This window comes from Lycium ferocissimum, chromosome 8, assembly GCF_029784015.1.
Source record: "Lycium ferocissimum isolate CSIRO_LF1 chromosome 8, AGI_CSIRO_Lferr_CH_V1, whole genome shotgun sequence".
Lineage (NCBI taxonomy): Eukaryota > Viridiplantae > Streptophyta > Magnoliopsida > Solanales > Solanaceae > Lycium > Lycium ferocissimum.
In genome coordinates, this window is record NC_081349.1 from 3710516 (window position 1) to 3719633 (window position 9118).

Genomic DNA, 9118 nt, shown 5'->3' on the forward strand with positions numbered 1-9118 from the left:
GAGCTAAAAATTGAGAAATCGAAACTGAAGAATCAAATTTATTCAGTTTAGTCCAAGTTTTTTTGTTTTATGCCACCCTTGCCTAGGATATTATGGCGAAATTCCACCGTTTTCTCATTCAAATCTGAGAGCCAAATCTCTTCCGAATCCTAAAAGCTCACATGAACTGATATGATATTCAAACTTACGATATTTAGAGACTATAGTGCCAGTTTTGCGATCGCTGGACTCACTATCGCGTTCACGGGACTCCATTTAGCAACCCTTCGCAATTACGGTCAGACCCCCTCACGGTCATCGAGAAGAATTAATCGAATCTTATCCTGCTTACCCTTTGCAGTCATGCCTGCTCTTCTTGCGATCACACAGTATATCTGTCATGACCTATTTAGCCTAAGTCGTGCGGGCACTTACCTTCCCACCTCGGTAAGCGAACCCTCAACCCAACACATGAATAAATGCACAAAGAATTAAATTAAGCAACGAAATTTATTCTATTACGTAAGTCTCTCTCTCTCTCTCTCTCTCTCTATATATATATATATATATATATATATATATATATATATATATATATAAGTAGTAGAAAAGTGCGGAATGACGATAAACACCCCCAGGGTCTAGTCTGAATAACACAAGAGCATCTAGAGGGCAATAATACAATCTGGAATACTAATACATAAAGTGTCTACGTCTCTGAATAAAATAGGACATAAGATAGAAAAGTCTTCAAGGCGGCAGATGGCCATGCTCACCTTGGAAACTCAAGAATAGAGCTTAAGAGACTATCAGCCAAGCGTCACAGAAGTGGAACCGACCTGATACTCTGCATTCATAAAAGAATGCAAAGAAGCGCAAAGTTAGTACAAACAACGATCTGGTAGGCATCATCGGCCGACTAAGCATAGCTAACACAATTCAGATAATAAAGCAGATAAGCAGTAAACCAACAAGTACAAGACAATGTAATCAATTCCAAGTATCAGTCATCGCCTAAGTAAAGCATCTAATCCCAAATATGCCAAGTTTGAATATATCCAATCTAATCCAACACCACAATACAATCACCAAGCATCTCAATCAAGTCATAATGCAATGCAATGCAATAATGGTATGAATGCAATGCAATGCTGTGCAAATGCGGTGTACACATGTACTCCAGACAGAAATATCAACGTCTCGGTAGCACAACCCAGCGTGACTCGCGTAGTCTAAGTGCCACCCATCCCGGATCTTTGCCTAACAGACAGACGGGACCCCGGATATTTGCCTAACAACGATTTCGGAAATAACATCGGATATCGGCCATGCAAAAACGATTCCGGAATTGATCATCAGACATCGGCCATCTCACGTCACTCAAGTAAAAGAGTTTTATCAAGTATCAATTTCACTCAATCAACGATTTCGGGAAAAACATCGGACATCGGCCATCTCACGTCACTCAAGTAAAACTGAGCCCCGCTCATCAAGTATTTCACAAATATCATCAATATCTCGATAGTGTATCATGGAAATGAGAGTGCGTGCAATGCATGAATCATATCAACAATCATGTTCAGTATCACAAGTACCAACAATGGGTACGCCAACAATATATCCGAATCATGAATACTAGCAATGGGTATGCAAATAATATAACCGAACCACAAATACCAACAGTGGGTACGCAACCAATATATCCATGTACAATTACCAACAATGGGTATGCCAACTGTATCACAATCAAGATGATAAAACAGAATCCAATATCTACCAACGACTCATGGCATCAAGCCGGCACAATAGAACAATCAAATCACACATAACGAGGTGGCTAACCAAAACACACAATAGGGCCCAACCTAAGGCAATATCCAACCTGACTTCATACTCGAAGGTTCACATGTTGTCTCCTACAATAAAATCTAAATATGTGCTTCGCTATACGAAATCTCACCAAGGGTAAGCCATAACCTACCTGGATGGCCGAACCGCAAAGACAAACAACTCACTCCTTTGCCTTGCCTTCCCACTGAACCTCAGAACCAAAGTAGTCTAAGCATAATCGAATTCGAGATTAGAAATCATGAAGAATGATACTAATATTGCTACTATTCAAATTAGGTCAATGCTAGCCCTAAAATTGGGAAAACGGGCCCACAGGGGCAAAACGGGAAATTCAGAAGCAAAATATCAAATTAAACAATAGATGATCATAACCCAACCACTAATTGCTGATTTAACTCAAGGATTAGCCTAATTTCTGATTTCAAGCAAAACCCCCAATTTGGGTATAAACCCTAAGTCTTCGATTCAAAAATTCAACACTAGAAATGGAAGATATATGATTAACAAGCTTAGATTCGTCAAAACCTAACATAAACATCATCAATTACCTCACACATGAGCCTAAGGAAAAGTTCATCAAAACCCTCTTTCAACTTCCATCACTGAGGGAAGGGGCAAATCTAGGATGATTGTGATTAAAAGAAGAGTAAAGGCATAAGCAAGATTTACCTCTAAGAATGTTTCCAAAATATCACCAAGAACTGTTGCCCCAAGCTCTAATTTCAAAATGGGAAATAATGAGGGTCTAAGGGCTTATTTAAATCGCACTTAATGAAAACCCTTGGCCCGCCACAGCCACGACGGCAACGGGGCCGCTACAGCGCCCAAATGGCCGCCATAGTGGTTTGGCCAACAATACTCATGGCCGCCTCAGCGGCCAACATACTGCACACGGTGCCGACGGAGACACGGTGCCACCATACGGGCACTGTGCACCGCATCCCTCCAATTTTTCCTAAGTCCCAATCGAAATCCTGAGCCATTCCCTAGGCCATCTGCTCACAAACTATATACACAGACCCACACAAAAATACGCTACGAACGCACTCGTAGCCTCGAAATCTCCAATGGAGGTCTCGTTGACCGGGTCGACTCCCGATGCCTTAGTTTCAATTTCCAACCCAAGTCCCAAAATGTATCCAAATGCATTGGGAATCGAACCAAATATACACACAAGTCATAAGCAACCATTCGGACCTCTCAAAATCGATGAATTTTTGTAAAAAGTCTGTTTACCCACAACTCAACTTCGGGTCAAAATGCACTAGTCAATGCTCGAAAAAGGCTAAAATACCGAAAAGACTATAACGACCAAACGAGTCATTACATCAGCTATGAATGGAACCGTCGCTCGTCCTCGAGCGAAGAAAAGGAAGGAAGCGGGGAAATACCCGAATCAGTAAACAACTGAGGATATCGGCTACGCATGTCGGACTCGGTCTCCCAAGTAGCCTCCTCAACAGAACGATGCTTCTATTACACTTTCACCGAAGCAATCTCTTTCAACCTCAACTTTCGAACCAGCCTATCCAAGATCGCGATAGGCTCCTCCTCATAAGTCAAGTTCTCATCAAGTAATATAAAATCTCAACGGACAATGTAGGTACCGTTGGCATGGCACTTCTTCAAAGATCAAAACATGAAAAATTGGATGAACTCCTGCCAAGCCTGGCGGCAATGCCAACTCATAAGCTACATCACCGATACAGTCCATAATTTCAAACGGGCCAATATACCTGGGGCTCAACTTGCCCCTCTTACCAAACCTCATAACACCCTTCATGGGTGAAACCTTCAACAGAACCTAGTCACCAATAGCAAATTTTAAATCCCGGACCTTTCGGTCCGCATACATCTTTTGCTGACTCTGAGCTGCCAAGAGCTTGGCCTGAATAACTCTCACTCTATCAAGGGACTCTCTCAATAGATCCGTGCTCCAAGGTCGAGCCTCAAACCCATCAAACCAACCAATCGGAGATCTACATCTCCTACCATATAAGGCCTCAAAAGGCACCATGCCAATACTCAAATGGTAGCTACTGTTGTATGCAAACTCCACCAATGGTAAGTGTTGATCCCAATGGCCTCCAAAGTCAATAACACACGCTCTCAACATGTCCTCGAGCACCAGAATGGTCCGCTCAGACTGACCATCGGTCTGGGGATGAAAAGCCGTACTGAGATCCAATCGGGTACCCAACTCCTCATGAAACGCCCTCCAGAATCGGAAAGTGAAAATCGTACCCCGATCAGATACAACAGAAATAGAAACCCCATGCAATCTCACAATATCTCGAATGCACATCTTGGCTAACTTTTCCGCAGTATAGAAAAATTAAACTGGAATAAAGTGAGCGGACTTAGTTAACCGATCAACTATCACCAAAATAGAATCAAATTTGCCAAGGGTTTTCAGAAGACCCGGGAAAAAATCCATGGTAATCTTCTCCCACTTCCACTCGGGAATGGGCATCCTCTAAAGCACCTCACCGGGTCGCTGGTGCTCATACTTTACCTGCTGATAATTTCCACACTTAGACACAAAATCAACTATATCTCTTTTCATCCGACGCCACCAATAGTGTTGTCTCAAGTCACGGTACATCTTGGTCACCCCCGGATGAATGGAATAGCGAGAGCTATGAGTCTCGTACATGATCAACGCGAATCGTATCACCAACACGAGGAACGCAAACACGTCCTCTAATCCTTAGAATGCCCTCGAAATCCATCACGGCCTCCTTGGCCTCACCTCTCAAAACTCTATCTCGAGTCTTTCCTAACTGAGCATCCTCAAACTGATGAGTCCTGATCCGATCCAATAAAGATGACCTCGCCTCTATACAAGCCAAATCCCGCCCCCGGGCCGAAATATTAAGACGAACGAAACTGTTAGCTAGAGTTTGAACCTCCATGGCCAACGGACGCTCAGAAACAATCAATCGAGCTAAACTCCCCATACTCACTGCCTTACGACTCAAGGCATCAGCTACCACATTGGCTTTTCCGGGATGATGCAGAATAGAGATGTCATAGTCCTTCAGGAGCTCCATCCATTGGCACTGCCTGGAAGTAAGATCTCTCTGGGTAAACACATACTGAAGGCTACGGTGATCGGTGAAAACCTCAAAATGGACACCGTACAAATAATGCCTCCAAAGCTTCAAAGCGAAGACTACGGCCAATAACTCTAAATCATGGGTAGGGTAATTTTTCTCATGAACCTTTAACTGAGGGGAAGCATAAGCTATCACTCTACCCTTCCGCATAAACACCTCACCCAAACCCATACGGGAGGCATCATAATAGACAGCGAAATCCTTGCCTTCCACCGATAATACTAGGATCGGGGCTGTAGTCAAAAGAAGCTTGAGCTTTTGAAAGCTCTCTTCACAATGATCCGTCCACTAGAAGGGAACATCCTTTTGAGTCAATCTAGTCAATGATGAAGCAATGGCAGCAAAACCCTTCACAAAGCGACGGTAATAACTTGCCAAACCCACAAAGCTACGAATCTCACTAACAGTAATGGGCCTTGCCCAACCCCTCACAGCCTCGATCTTCTGTGGATCAACCATAATCCCATCTTTAGACATAACATGGCCCAAGAAGGCTACAGACTCCAACCAGAACTCACACTTAGAAAACTTAGCAAACAGGCTATGTTTCTTCAACAATCCAAGAACAGTACGGAGATGGCTCTCATGCTCCTCTCTACTCTTGGAATACACCAAGATGTCATCAATAAACACAATCACAAAGGAATCAAGGAACGGCCTAAAGATGCTATTCATCAAAGTTATAAAGGCAGCCGGGGCATTGGTAAGCCCAAAACACATCACTAGAAACTTATAGTAGCCATATCTCGTTCGAAAGGATGTCTTCGGAATATCCTCCTCCCTGATCTTCAATTAGTGATAGCCGGAACGCTAATCAATCTTTGAAAACACCGAAGCACCCTGAAGCTTGTCAAACAGATCATCAATACGAGGCATAGGGCAATTGTTCTGAATAGTGACCTTGTTTAACTGGCGGTAATCAATACACATCCTCATGGTCCCATCTTTCTTCTTTACGAATAACACAGGAGCACCCCAAGGGGAGACGCTAGGTCTAATGAACCCCTTGCTCAATAAATCCTGTAACTGCTCCTTAAGCTCCCTCAACTCAGAAGGTTCCATCCAATACGGTGGAATGGAAATAGGACGAGTTGTCGGATCCACGTCGATACATAAATCAATGTGGTGATTAGGTGGCATACCTGGCAGATCCGACGGGAATACCTTCGCAAACTTGCTTACAATAGGGATAGACTCAAGGGGTGGAGATGCAACAGTCGTATCACGAACATGCACCAAATACGCTAAACACCCTTTACTTGATAACTTCTTCGCCCGAAGGAAGGAAATGATCTTCTTTGGGGCAAGACTAGGAGTACCTCTCCACTCAAGCCTAGGGATGTCCGGCATGGCTAAGGTGGTTGTCTTGGCGTCACAGTCCAAGATCACATGATAGGGAGAAAACAGTACATACCCAATATAATATCAAAGTCCACCATATCGAGAATCATCAAATCTAACCAAGTGTCATACCCCCATAAAAGTAACCAAACTAGACCGGTAGACTCGATCAACAATCACAGAATCTCCGACCGGAGCAGACACATTAATAGGTATATCTATGCTATCACAAGGCAAATCCCAACCAATGACATGAACTGCAGATACATACGAATAGGTGGATCCGGGATCAAATAATACGATCTTTGGTCTATAACGGACGATAAATGGTACCTTACTATCGCCGCACCGAGGATCTCTACGGTCTAGCGGCTATAGCCCTCGCGGCCTCAACTCTCGGCCGCACGTTTTATAATGGCTAACAAAGCGCCCTCGAGTCAAGCGGACGTAAACAGGATGGAGAGAGGACCATCCATCCCACTACTAAACCACCGGATCCTGCCGGCCTCCATTAGAATCAACGGATAGGAGTAACGGGCCAGATAGGAGAAGGATAGTGCATGGTAACAACCAACATGCCCTCCTGATAGAGATCTAGGAACTGACCTCGACGCTCGTCCTTCAGCGAACGAGGCACGTACCTCTCCAGAAACACCCCATAGAACTGCTCCCAAGTAAGTGGACGCACACTCGCAGGTCTGCTAGCAAGGTAGTCTCTCCACCATGCCCTTGCGCCACCGTGGAATCGATGGGTAACATAGATGACTCCGAGAGTGTCCGTAATCCCCGCCGCATGGAGTAGCTCATATGTGATCACGATAAACTCGTAGGCATCCTCGCCTAGTGTGCCAGTAAAAACTGATGGAGCCAACCTCATGTACATCCTCCATGCGGGTGTGTCGTGAATCCTCACCATCTGTGAGGGAAAAGATAAGAGTCAGAAACCAATTCAATCTTTCCAGATACCAAATTGAATAAAGTAGCACGAAGAATGAAAAGAAAGTGAAATGTCCTAAATATCCTATAGCCTCCTGCGGATAAGTACGGAGCTCATCGTACCGATCCACGAGACTCTAGTAGACACGCTCTTGTATTAAAGACCAGGTAACTTAGGGCTCTGATACCAACTTGTTACGACCTATTTTGCCTAAGTCATGCAGACACTTACCTTCCCACCTCGGTAAGCAAATCCTTAACCCAACACATGAATAAATACAGAAAGAATGAAATTAAGCAATGGAATAGAATAAATACGTAAGTCTCACGATATATATATATATATATATATATATATATATATATATATATAAGTAGTAGAAAAGTGCGGAATGACGATAAACATCCCCAGGGTCTAGTCTGAATAACCCAAGAGCATCTAAAGGAAAATAATACTGTTACACCCCGTAGTTTCATATGTTAAGATTCGAGTTACCGTTCAGGAGGTATGTGAGCTTATATGTGTTAAACTTATGGTTATAAGGGTTTAAGTGCGTATTGTAAGCTATGGAAGGATTGAAGGGCAAGAAAATTAACGAAATTAAATTTATTGGAACTTGAAAAAGAATATAAGGGGTAATTTATGCCCAACTTGGAGAAAGAATATCTTTTAGCAGATGAGGAGTTTTGAAGCAAGATCAAAGCCTAAAATGAAGTTCGTCGAGTCTAGTTTCCAACCCAATAAATCACTCATCGATAGGACATCGGAGTAGAGAATTATGGACGTTACAAGTTCGGCTGACAAAGTAAAAATGCGTGCTACAGGGCTGCTACAGTACAGACTTGCTACAGTGACCCCCCGAATTTGACTCACTATTTAAGGACCAAATCTGATCCAAAACCTCATTTTTCAGCCAAGCATCCTCCAAATATTTCCCAAACATTCAAGAAAATTCTCCCAACTTCTATCCATTAGATTTTAACGCGAATCAAGTATAATCTCCGAATTTAAGGTTGGACAGCGCGCAGTTGCGATTATACTATCGTATTGCAGTGAAACTTGGCTTGGATTCAAGGTGATAATCGAAGATATTACAATTCTAGCGGGCGAAAGGTATGAACTTTTCCTTATTAGTATTGATTTAAGCTTATCTACGGATGAAAAGTTACTAAATGAGCGTATAAGGAATTTATGGGTCGAAAAATTGGATAAAACATCGTGTGGGATGTTTATGAAATATTTTGGTGTTAATAATATTGTTGTTGATGTTGGTATTGTTGTTGTTGTTATTGGTTGCTGAGTTGAGGTTTTGGGCTAGGCATATAAACAGAGGAGATGCTGCCGAAATTTCGGCGGAGGCTTAGGATAAGTATATGACAACGAGCCTAATAATAGAATGAATGGTTTTATATGTAGATTTCAAGACAGGAGGTAGGTTGGAAAGTCGAGAAGCGAGCTTCCAGGTATGTTAAGGCTCGTCCCTTTCTTTCAAAGGCATGATTCCTATGGTATGAGTCCATGAGTGTTTCCATACCCTCCTTGATTTCAAAAGCTAGAAGTTTATGACTCTTAAAGCTTTTTATGATGTTAAAAATGAGAACATTTTTATGAGGACGATTTTATGCTTAAAAGTCTCACGTATGGTTTCAACGATAATATGGAAATGTTAAGCCATTTCATGATTTTCTCTATTTATTTCATTGTTGTTGATCTCACCTTATAAATTGTTCCTTCAAGGTGGGATAGAGCGATATGTTTTTATTTGAACTCCTATGCATGCCATGAGTATAATATATGTATATGGCTATTTTGTGACATTACAGAGAGTTCTATTATTTCATTTTGATTACGCACTGCACTCATTTTCATTCTTCATGTATATATAAGGCAC